A 13141-nucleotide genomic window follows, 5' to 3' on the forward strand; every position below is an offset into this window, starting at 1 on the left:
TCTCCTTATGAAGACATCAGTCAGAGTTGATTAGGACCTTGTCTCAATACAGCATTCTAACCCCTCCCCACTAGTAATGTCCCTAGCTACAAATACAATAACATTATGAAGTACCTGCTAAGGCTTCAGCATATGTCTTCTGAGAGATAGAATTCAGCACAGAACATGATGACCCATCATGTGTGACTTATGTTTCTGTGTATAGATAAGCTTTTGGAGTTCCCATGAAAAAAGAAAGAGAAAAATTTACCACAGACATTTTCAGGGCAAGAGAAATACTAACTTGACAGTCTCAATAATGCTTCAAAAGGAAAGCTATCAAAACATGTTAATATCTGCAGGGTGGCTTTTATTTATTTATTTATTTATTTATTTGTTTATTTATTTATTTATTTATTCTGTTCCTGGAGTCACATACAATGTTCTCATTGGCAGTTTCTGTGTTTCAGTACCCTGTTTTTATCTTAGTGCTGCTTCTATCCTCCTGGTAGTTCTTTCCTTCCCACAACAATAAGGCAACAGTTGTGCATTTTTAGGTGATTGTTACAAGTTATGATGCAATGTCCCTCAGAGAGGAAAAAAACTGGATTTTTTTTTTGCAGTTTGCTATTCTAGATCCAAACTGCATGGCCCAATTGTGCAGAAGGGCTGAGGCTATGAGACTAAGTTCAACTGCTGCAAGGTATAAAACCAACTTCCCACAACCCCATGGGGCAAAGCCAGGTCCACCTTCTCCCAAAGTGGCAGGGAATTTAGGAAAGACACACATTCTCATCCAGGAAAGGGGATCTTGCCTCCATGATCACCAGTAACTCTACCATCATGACTAAGGTATCTAGAAGAAATGCAACCCAGTTTTATTGTTATTTCCTCTTCCAATCCTTCCAGAATAAGTGACACTGATCCCTAGGAGGATCACTTTTGCACTGTTCTTGTAAGGCCTCACAGCATCCCGAGATAACCAACAGATCCCTATAGAAGCAAAGCGGATGGTGTAACCAATGCTAGCTTCCAGAACTGTGTGTGTCCAAGGGCTGAGCTAAGTGACATCTTCGAACTCCTCTTAGATTTTGTAGTTCTTCAAGAGAAATATTGATTTCAACAAAATGCCAAGCTTGAGAAGGGTTGACAGACTATTGTTCCTTTAGTCCCGCCTTTTCTGTGACTTGGTCTGGCACCTTGGTGTCATCAGGATCCTGAGCCCTAGCATTGCCCTGAGAAGACTTTGGTTTTGCTGTTTTCTATGTTACGAATAGTTGGTCTAGCCTTTCATTTAGTCACAACAGACACATTCAGAAGATCAGTTGGCTCATCTAAAAGGAATATGCCGTCCAGCAAGGGCTGTGGTCACCATGGAGTTAGAGCTTCCAGAATAAAGGATTGGAGCATTTGCTTCCTCACTACAAGTTTGCAAGAATTCCTTTGATGCCAGGTTTCCTCCCTAGCTAAACATCAGCTGTGACTCTTGACCATGACATTCAGGACATCAAAAAACTGCTGAGCACTCTTTCTATGTGTTTATACATAAGAAATATTTCAAGTGTCTCTCTTGCATGTGGGATGCTGGAACTGTTTCTACAACAAGTTTCCAATGCAGCTTGATGCAGCATCTTATTTAAGGGAGCAATAGGTTTTGAAAGTTATAGTTTGTCTTTGTTTGCTACCACTGATAAAAGCACTGGCAATTCTGCTGGAGTCTGAGTCAAGTCATTAGCACACTCTTCAACAGCATTCTCCTTAGAAACACATTTCCAAGATTATAATTTTAAAGTCACACTTCTGTAAACAGCAAGAGAATTGAGATCAAGTTGGAGAACTCCAGATTCTGGAACTTCTTGCTTGGTTTGCAAGCCCAGGTACTGTGGCACCAACTAAAGAGAGGCAGAAATTTTTGCCCAAATTATTGAAACACCAAAACCAGCTATGACAAAGAAGTCCAAACTATAAGTAATGGTTAGAAGCTTGAAAATAAATAGAAGACTAAGGAACTTGCATGTTAGAGAAGAATGACCAAATATTAGACTCATTCTTTTTTTTCCAAGTTGACAGTTGTTAATCTTTTTTTTCTTATTTTACATATAAATACCAGTTCCCTCCCATCATCCCATGCCCCTGAAACCCCCTTCCCATCCCATCCCTCATCCACTCCCCAGGGAGGGTGAGGGATGCTAGGAGGGATCATCAAAATCTGACAGGTCATTTGAAGTAGGGACTAGGACTTCTCTCCTGTCTCTAGGTTAAGGGAGTATCCCTCCATGGGGGATGTGCCTACAAGGTCCTTTTGTGCACCAGGGATACATCCTGGTTCCACTGTCTGATATCCCTTAGACTGCTCAGTCCTTCTGGCTGAGACCCATGTTCAGGGGGGCCTGAGTCAGTCCCATGCTGGATTCCCAGCTATCAGTCTGGGGGCCCTTGTTCAGGTCAGCTATCTTTATGTGTTTCTGCAACCTGGTCTTGTCCCCCCTCTCTGCATCTGGATTCTAGTTCGACTAAGTGTTTAGTTGTGGGTGTTTGCTTCGGTTTCCAATAGGTACTAGATGAAGGCTCCATGATGGTGGATAAGTTAGTTGTTGATCTCATTATGTTGCTCAAATTGTTAGTTGGAGTCAGTTGGGAATTAGGGCGTTGTTCTTTCCAAACTGCTTCCTGCAGGTAGGGGGCGCTGTCATGGGGGATCCTAAGAAGATGAAGAAATCCTGGCTGTAGTCTGCAAGGTTGCCTTGTCCCAGCTGTTTTGAATGTTGAATCATCTGGAACACTGCTTTAGGTGGTCTTTCTTGATCTAACTATGTTAGTCTGGAAGGAAGCTACAGCTTTTCATTTTCTGTGGAAACAAAAATAGAAATTCTTTTCACCAGTAACCTGTCCTTAGACTTAATTTTGAAGTCAAAGCGTTTTTAATATATATAAGTTGGATTAATTTAGCAGCATTGATAATCAAGTGTATTTCAGCAGTTGCTCCTTCCTTAGCAATCGAGCAATTCAAAGACAACACGATAGCATACAGTACCCAGAGTCCATGTACTTTCCATCTTCACGTGGCTTTTTTTTATTACTCTATTTCTTTTACTTTTATTTTTTCATTTTTTGAGACAGGTTTCTCTGTGTAACTTTTGTTTGTCCTGGAATTCACTCTGTATACCGTCTGGCCTTGAAAATCATAGAGATCTGCTTGCCTCTGTCTCCCTAGTGCTGGGATTAAAGGTGTGTGCCACCACACCCAGCTACCGTCTTCCTATTTTTTTTTTTAATCACTTTATCCTGTTTCTTTTTCTCTCCCAAGCCTACATATATTTTAAACACACTGTAAACCTTTAGAGGTTTTTATCTTAATCTGTCTTTACTGTAAATCTTTATCTTTTTCTGGCCACAAGTCTTTTATCTGCTAAACAGCAACATTGCTTTCCAATATGACAGGGGTACATTTACCACCAGCAGTGAGATTGCTCACCACCTTGGTCTATGCTGCCATCAAGCAGCATGTTGCTGGTTTGAAGATGTGGTCACTGCCACGGCCAGCTGTTCATACATTGAGTTGTTAGCAGGGTTTCTTAAAAGAGCCGTGCATTTTTTTCTGCTTATGCTGAGTCAGAAAATTTCCCTTAAAGGAGTCATGAAAGTCTCTGCCAATCTTTAGCAAAACAGAGCCTGTACGAGAAAAATACTACTATCAAGAAGCCTTGCTTGTCTCTGTTCTTTTGTTTCTTAAATCATTTTTTAAGCTTTTGTAAAGTTTTAAGTGGAGGTTCTTAGTAGCCATGTTGCAGGCACCATTTTGTTACTAGCAGCCTGGTCCCACCGCCGCATCAGTCCCCCAAAACATGCAGAGACACTGTATTAATTGTGAACCTGTTGATGGGTTATTAATATTTCTTATTGGCTATCTCTATCTTAAATATTAACCCATTTCTATCAACCTAATATCAGGGCAAAATTTTCTGCCCATTTTGTTCCAATAACCACAGTGGCTGCATGCTTGCCTACTAGTTGAGTATTTCTACTAGAAGCCATGCTTACAGAATTTCAAGTTCAGATCGCAAATATATGTCCCATCATTTATTTGTACCTCCCATATGTAAAAAGTAGCTTCCCCACTTAGTTTTGGCACTGATGTTCACCTTTCATGGGATCAGGAGATTTATTCTGAACCTGGTGATTGTTAAGGACACAGAGTACCATGACAGAAGTCAAGGTGTTAAATGAAATTTACACTCTTAACCAAGTAGACAGGAAAGGAGGTAGCAAATAAATAGGTCTAACTTTGTAATGTGCTTTCCACAGACTTGACCACAATCACCTTCCTTCTTGTATGAAGGAATCTCATTTTTTCCCTAAACTGAGAATGATAGTACCATCACTAAAGGTCCCTTTTCTAGTGTAAGAACAGACAGTGAGTAAAATTCTTTTCTAAAGTTACAGCTAGGACTGAAGGGAAGAATAGGAGATAGTGAATCTCTTTTATTTTGATAAAACTTGCCCTGGAGTCACTAAAAATTGGGATCAGGCATTCTTCATATGCCTCTCAATCAGCTCTCTGCTTTTTTGTTAGTTTGGATAAAGGTTTGTGTATCTTGTTGATTTTCTCGAAAAACCAATGATGGGAGATGTCATTCTGTCAATATGTTTCTCATACTGGTTAATGAATAAAGCATAGTTGGCCAATAGGAAAGCAAGATAGGCGGGACTAGGAGACAAGGAGGATTCGAGGAAGTAGTAAGGAGGAATCAAGATGGAAGATGGAGAGAGCAGAACACCGGAGGCCTCTCTCTCTGGTAAGATAAGACCACGTGGAAGTACTTAGATTAACAGAAATGGGTTAATACTTAAGACAGAGCTAGCCAATAAGAAACTAGTACATGGCCAACAGCATTATATCAAATACAGAGTCTCAGTGTGTAAATTGGGCTGGCATGGCGGTGGGACAAGACCAGTGGCGGGAGGAAAAACCTACTCCTTACAAACCAACTCTTTGTTGCATTGAGTTTTTTGTATTGTTTTCCTCGTTTCTATGTTACTTCAACCCTCAAATTGATTATTTCCTGGTGTCTACTCTTCTGGGGTGAGTTTGCTTCTTTTTGTTCTAAGGCTTTCAGGTGTGCTGTTAATTTTCTTATGTGACTATCCTCTGTTTTCTTCATCTGGGCACTTAGTGCAATGGACTTCCCTCGTAACACTGCTTTAAGGTTTCCCATAAGTTCGGTATGTTGTGTCCTAATTGTCATTGAATTTTAGGAAGTCCCTAATTTCTTTATTTCTTCTTTGACCCAGGTATGGTGCAATTCCACATTGTTCAGTTTCCATGAGTTTGTAGGGTTTCTGCGATTTGTGTTGTTGTTGAATTCCAATTTTTAGAGCATGGTGGCCTGATAAGATACAGGGGACTATTCCTATTCTCTTGTATCTGTTGAGGTTTGTTATGCCACCTAGTATGTGGCTGATTTTAGACAAGGTTCCATGTGGAGCAGAGAAGAAGGTATATTCTTTTGTGATTGGATGGACTGTTCTATAGATGTCTGTTAAACCCAGTTGAGACATAACTTCTGTTAGTTCTTTTGTTTCTTTGTTGAGTTTCTGTCTAGTGGTGAGAGTAGTGTGTTGAAATCTCCCAGTATAGGTGTGTGAGGTTTTATGTGAGGTTTGATTTTTAGTAGAGTTTTTATTGTTTTATGAATATGGGTGCCTTTTTATTTGGGGTATAGATGTTCAGAATTGAGACTTGGTGTTGATGGGTTTCTCCTGCGATGAATACGAAATGACCATCTTCATTAGGATAGCTACACCTGCTTGCTTCTTGGTTCCATTTGATTGGAAAATCTTTTTCCAACCCTTTACCCTGAGGTAATGTCTATCTTTGAAGCTTAGATGTGTTTCTTGTGTGCAGCAGAAAGATGGATTCTGTGTTCGTATCCATTCTGTTAGCCTGTGTCTTTTTATAGGCCATTAATGTTGAGGGAGAGTAAGGACCATTGATTGTTAATGTTTGTTCATCTTAGATTTGTTGTTCGCAGTGGTATTGTGAATATATTTGTCCTGCTTTACCCTTGGTTTCTGGTGAAGTGGGATTATTTGTTGCTTATGTTTTTGTGAGTGTAGTTAACTTCCTTGGGTTGGAGCTTTCCTTCTAAAACTTTCTGTAGGGCTGGATTTGTAGATACGTATTGTGAAAATCTGGCTTTATCATAAAATATCTTGTTTTCTCCATCTATAGTGATTGGGAGTTTTGCCGACTATAGTAGCCTGGGCTGGCATCCGTATTGTTCCTTTGCTGCAGCTATTGCCTATGAATCACAAACATGAGACTCAGCACCCACATGGAGTTTATTGAAAAAGGAGAGAGAAAGGGTGTGTGTGTGTGTGGGGGGGGTAGCTGATGGCTAACCGAAAGCAGGGGAGAGAGAAGAAAGAGAAAGAGAGAAAGAGCAAGAGAGATGCGTACTTGGCGTGCTTGCTTTAAAAAGGAAACTTGCCCATGCATAACTGAGTCCCCTGTGCAGCCAAGGAAAACTTGAGCAGCCAGGTAAGCCTGACATGGCTTTGAGCGTCCAGCCCATCATAAGACTGCTGGTTCCCAACAATCTGTGGACTCAGTACTTGTAGAACATCTATCCAGGACCTTCTGGCCTTGAGGGTTTCCATGGAGAAGTCAGGTGTAATTTTGATAGGTCTGCCTTTATATGTTACCTGGCCTTTTCCCTTTTTCCTCGCTGCTCTTACTTTCTTTATTCTGTATGCTAAGTGTTTTGATTATTATACGTCGAGGGGTCTTTTTTTTTTTTTTTTGGTCCAGTCTATTTGGTGTTCAGTACGCTTCTTGTATTTTCATGGCCATGGCCATGTTCTTCTTCAGATTGGGAAAGTTTTCCTCGATGATTTTGTTGAATATGTTTTTGGCACCTTTGAGCTGGGCTTCCTCACCTTCCTCTATGCCTATTATTCTTAGGTTTGGCCTTTTCACTGTGTCCCAAATTTCCCGAATGTTTTGTGTTAAGGATTTGTTGGATTTACGATTTTCTTTGGTCGATGAATCCATTTCCTCTATTTTATCTTCTGCACCTGAGGTTATTTCTTCAATCTCTTGAATTCTACTGGTTATGCTTGTTTCTGTAGTTTCTGATCATTTGCCCAGTTTTCCTATTTCCAGCATTCCTTCGGTTTGTGTTGTCTTCATTTTCTCTATTTCAGTTTTCAAGTCTTGAACCATTTCCTTCACCGGTTTAATTGTTTTTTCTTGCCTTTGTGTACTTTCTTTACTTTCCTAAAGAAATTTGTTCATTTCTTCCACTTTTTTGTTTGTTTTTTTCTTCCATTTCTTTAAGGGATTTTCTCACATCTTCTTTGAGGGCCTCTATCATTTTTATGAGGATAATTTTTAAGTCGTTCCCTTCTGCTTCTTTTGCTTTGTTGTGTTCCGGTCTAGTTGGTGTAGATTCCCTAGATTCTGGTGGTGTTATGCTTGTCTTTCTGTTGTTAGGTGTTTTCTTGTATTGCCGTCTTCCCATAGCTTCTTCCAGTATGTGTTGGTGGGGTCTCTCCCTCTCTTTATGGTACTTCCCTAGTGGGCTTAGGTGGGTCAGAGGTTTATGTCTGTAGCTCTGGGTGGTCTAAGCTCTCTAGGAGGTCTCTCCAGAGGCAGGGGCCCGGCGGTGGTGGTCAAAGATCAGACTCCAGTAGAAGAATGGCAATGGGAGTCAAAGATCTTGAAGGCTGGGACTCAGGATGTTCCTTAAGCTGATAGGCAGATCTAGCCTGGGCCTAGTACTCTCCAGCTGAGGCCTCTTTGGCAGAGGCCCTGTGATGGGGTTCAAGGATCCAGCCAGCAGGAACTCAGAGTGGTCCTACAGAGATAGGCGGATCTCTGGGAGGGGCCCAGAACTCCAGTAGAGGACTGGTGGTGGGGGTCAGAGACCAGGCAGGTGGAAATTACGAGTGGTCCTGTATGGATAGGCAGGTCTAGTGTGCTCAGAGAAGCTCCAGGAAGTTCCCCCCTGACTTCTTTATAATAAAATATCACAGAAGTTCAAGGCTGCTTGTTAGATGCTTGTGATTGTTATTTTTTCTTGTTAACTTTTCTGGATAAATAACACATAGATTAATTAATAAATGATGTCTCTGGGTTATTTTCCAGAGTTAAGATCGGCAGACCCACACTGAGTGAGGGTGGCACCATCCTGTAGTCTTGTGATAAAGAGTCCTGCTAGCACAGGCCGCTTCTCTCTCTACTTTATGTTTGCTAAGGTATGATCCTCTGTTCTGTGTTGTTTTTAATAAAATCAATCTCAATCATTTTTTTTTTTTTGATAAATACTTGGGAGCCAGATTCTGCAGTCACAGCTTGCTAGCCCAGAGAGGCTCATGTTCAGTGTCTTGTCATTTGCCACTCATTTAACACTCCAAACTGCTAATGGTAACATCCTCCAAAATAATTTATATGGTATGATCTACTGGCCTCAGTGTCTCTAGCCCCTATTGCTTACCTTTGACAATTTTCTTGCCTCCTCTGCCTGCATCATCCATGCTGTTTAAAGGAGGCGCCATAAAAATGACCTCCCCACCCTTGCAGCTCGCCGCCTCACCCCTCACATGCTGTAGCACTCAGGAAATCAGGCTTTGAACCTCTCCAGGCCAACACAGTAGAGCTGGCCCTGTTGACTGGGGCTAGGAGTTGGCCCATCACATCGCCCCTATTTATGATCTGCTGAAGCACCTGAAGGAGCTGGTTCTGCAGATCCAAAGATGCAGGATCTTCACAACAAAAGTCAACAGCAGGGTATCAAAGAGGAGTCCAGTGAGGGCTCAGTATGAATACTGCAGCAGAAACCAGAGGCCTCAAACCAGAACAATGACTTGCTGCAATGAACACTTGCAAGTTACGATGTGTAGACTAAAGGATATACCGTGTGACTCAGTGTATCACACAACAGCTTCCAAGCTGATAGTTTTCTTTTCTTTTTTCTCTTTCGTTTCTTTTAACTTTTTTAATGTTTTGTTTTAGGGGGATGGTTGGAGGGGCAGAGGGAAAATGTGGGGAAATGGGGAGATGAATGGCTTCAAGATGCATGATGTGATGTCCACAAAGAATCAATAAAAAGTTGCATTAAGAAAAAATAGGATAAAGGTCCCGTGATATACAGAAAAGACAAAGAATGTGAGGAGGGGACTAGGGCACTGGGGAATAAGGGATCATGTAAGAGAGCTCCGGGAAAGACCACAAACTTCTCCTGTTATGGCAACCTAAATTATGAATTTTGCATTATTCTGGTGAGATAATCTTTATGAGAAAGAATTTTGGGAAAAGATTAATAAAGTAACTTCAACTGGAGGTGTAGAATTACAATGCAGTTTGCATAAATTTTGCATGAAATTTGGTAAAACATCAATTTCTTTTTTTTTTACATCAAGCAAGTAATATTCAATGAAGATCCTACATGTCCTTAAATAAAAGTGTGTTATAATGTAGTATATATTTCTTTAAAATTGTATTTCAGATAACATCTTCTATTAGTGATAAGTATTATTATATAAACTATGAAAGTATCCCTACAGCAAATAAAAGTTTTTCCATGACAGTGTGCTTTTATTTATCAGAAATTATATGCATAAATTCTTTACCCTTTTTCTACAATGCATAAATCAAGTGACCAAGAACTTGGAAAGAAAAAGAAAAATCCCTATACTTTAGAACAATTGTTCAAATTCTGGGTCTGATTCTCTTGTAATCTGAGCCTTGCCACAGATTATTTTAGCCAGAATTTAGAAATCTGCCCTGCACTTTTCTTCAGTGCTTTATGTAAGTCTCATATTGGAGAAACGAGTCCTGGATGTCCCTACTTTAGAATGAACAACAAATTAACACATCAGAACAGGCCACTCACTAGTGAATAGAAGTATCACAGATTGTAACTCTTTCTAAAAGTTACAATCATAACCCAGCCCATGGATGAAGCTGTGGTAGATGCTGAAAATTTGTAGCCAATTAGTTGATAATAAGAATATTGGATTGCCATGGTAACCTAAGCACTTGAGTTTCTCACTTGGAATTTTTAGAGCAACATCTATTTTGGTTTCAAAGGAAGGGGTTTTGGGGAATGGAGGTAGCTGAACATTTTAGTTTAGGGCCTCATGCACCAAGAGCTCATTCTATGATTCTACAGCTGAATGGCTTGCTCCCTTGGGCCCATGCTGCCACTTTTTGCTTTTTATTCTTGAAAATTAGCATAAATCAATCAATTTGTTTTTCACAAGTTTAAAATGGCAAAAAAAAAAAAAAAAAAAAAAAACTCCAGGAGGCCTACGTGAGCAGAAATACAAATACATCCTAAAGTATGTTCGACTGGCTTATAGAAAAGGATGGGGGTCTATAAATTTTCTTTGCTTGCAGATTTTCTTTTTAACTCACTAAATGCCTTACCACTCTGCCAGTCCTAATTCCCTAGGGGTCTGGACTTAAGAACCATTAAAAGATAAGTCACCCATGTTTCTGGGCATCATAGCTGGAAGTTCTCTCAGAACCTACTCTCTGTTACTTCCTGTTTGTTGACTTTGCCTGTTTTCTGGATTGACTGCTGCTTGTTCCTGCTTGATTTCTGGGAGTTCATTTGATTCCATGGTGCAGCATACACCCTGTTTATATCATAGCGGTGTATCCACTAGCTACCGGGAGCTAGTTAGCTTGCCTCTGTCAGTCTTCATGGCACTGTTTGTCAGGTGCTATAAACCGAATGACCCAATTCCTAAAGTAGTACTTTAGTCACTTCTAAGCATGGAAAATGCTTGAAGAATGACACTTGTTTTTACTTATTTGCTATCATTTTGAAATAACAATTTTCATTACTGATGCATGAAATAATACTTGGTACATAGAAGGACTTAGTTTGGAGCTCTCTTCTAGATTTCTTATTTTATTTTTTGGTCTCAAAATACCTTAATATGATGATGATTGTGTGTGTGTGTGTGTGTGTGTGTGTGTGTGTGTGTGTGTGTGTTTGTATGTACCACAGAGCATAGGGAGAACTCAGAGTGGTCATTTTGTTCTACGTTTGAGTTATGGGGATAAAAATCACAATTAAAAATGTTTGTTTTTAGTTATGTGTGTGTTGGTGTCTGTGAGTGTGCATATGAATGCAGGTGGCCACAGGGGACAGAGATGTCAGAAACCCTGAAGTTGGAGTTACAGGCACCTGTGAGCCACCTAATATAGATCTAAGAGTCAAACTCCAGTCCTCTGAAAGAGTAGCAAATGCTCTTAACCATGGAACCATCTCCCTAGCTACCATATACATACACTCATGCACAGAAATTAGACAGGGTTTTATTGCTGTGATGAAACACTGTGACCCAAGCAACTTGGGAAAGAAAGGGTTTATTTGGCTTACACTTTCACATCACAGTGTATCTGCAAAGGAAGTCAGGGCAGGAACTCAAACAAGGCAGGGATCTGAAGGCAGGAGCTGATTTGGAGGCCATGGAAGGGGCTGCTTTCTTATAGAACCGTGATCCCAACCACAATGGCCTGGGGCCTCTCCCACCAATCACTACTTAATAAGATGCCCTATGGGCTTGCCAATCGCCTGATCTATGAAGGCATTTTTTTCTTTATTTTTCCTATTATTTGGAAATATCATACAATGCACCTCAATCACACTTGCTTTCCATTCCTCCCAGATCCTTAACCCCTTCTACAAAAGAAAAAAAATGACAAAAATTATGCCAAGTCCAATTTGTATTGGCAGTATACTCACCATAACACTGTCAAACTCCCAGGGGCCAGCCCCTTATATATAGCTGAGTCCTCCCCTCCTTCTGCCAGAAGTGCTCAGCCATGAAGAGCGACACTTCAGAATCTCTCTGCAATAGTTTCCTGTATAGACTGTTTTTGTTTGTTTGTTTGTTTGTTTTTTTGTTTTTTTGTTTTTTTTTTTGGTGGGGGCAAGCTGTCACAGAAGCCTTCCATGTCCCTTATTGTTAATTATCAGTCTGCAGTCATCGATACCACTGCAAAAGAAGCTTCCTTGCCTTCAACAGTTGGTAACAGCATGGATCATGGACCTTACTAGGGTCCCTGGTGGCAGCATGTCCCATAGACATCAACATGTCCTAAGGAAAACAGAGACCACAGCCATCAACACAGCTTCCTGTGGTAACACAGAGCATGGGCATCAACACGGCCCGAGACAGAGCATGGCCTCTGATGGCAACATGGATAGGGGATATCAGCATGGATCACAGTGACAGCGCGGACCAGATCAACATGATCCTTTGTCCCTGGACACCTTTTCTTAGTTGAAGTTCCCTCCTCTCAGCTGACTTTGTGTCAAGTTGTCATAAAACTATCCAGCATTCATGAGCGCGTACATGAACACACACAGGAACACACACACACACACACACATACACACACACACACACATAGAGAGAGAGAGAGAGAGTTTTTCTTTTTGTGGAAGTAAACACAAAGGGTTTTGGAGAAATCTAATATAGCTTAGGAATGGGAGGAAGAATGCTTGGAGGTGATCATACATCAGCAGGGATGAGGATGTCAAGGAGAAATGCAGAAATTACAAGACCAGCTGTGACCTTTGTTACACTTTTACTTCTGTTAAGTCTGGTTTCATCTTCCAATTAAGACATTTCACTTCATAAGGCAAGGAACATTTCTTATTGCCTTTTGTATTTAAGTAATTGAAGTTAATCTCTTTGAGGGAGATCTCAGGTGGATTGATACAAGCTTGAAAAATTCATTAAGAAAAAACTAATAAAAGAAACTCTCCAGTGAGCAATGTGGGTATTATGGTCTTAGCCTTTGAAATACAACAGAGCGTCTGTCCAAGCCAAATGCTTAATTTCTAACATCAGGATTACACAACAGTACAAAGATGGCAAGACTATTGTTTGCAGACAGTTTATCTACTTGTTACACTGTTAAGCCTGCTCAGAGGACTCAGCACAAACCTGTGTCCTAAATCCTTGTAAAAAGTTAGCCCGAGATTGTATTTTTTTATTAACATAATTTTTTACTGACTCTGGGAATTTCACATCATGCACCATTATCCCAGTCATTTCCCAGTCTCTTTGTACCCACCTTTCACCCATATAGTATCCCCCACACCCCAAGGAAAACTAAAAAAGAAGTAATGAAAGT

The 13141-nt window shown here is 40.5% G+C and overlaps 1 pseudogene; it reads right to left on the bottom strand.

The window, feature by feature from the left end:
• Nucleotides 1-550: 550 nt before the first annotated feature.
• LOC127222957 (asparagine synthetase domain-containing protein 1-like) lies at nucleotides 551-10608 on the bottom strand (annotated as a pseudogene).
• Between the last annotated feature and the right edge of the window lie 2533 nt (nucleotides 10609-13141).

This window comes from Phodopus roborovskii, unplaced genomic scaffold (assembly GCF_943737965.1).
Source record: "Phodopus roborovskii unplaced genomic scaffold, PHOROB, whole genome shotgun sequence".
Taxonomy (NCBI): domain Eukaryota; kingdom Metazoa; phylum Chordata; class Mammalia; order Rodentia; family Cricetidae; genus Phodopus; species Phodopus roborovskii.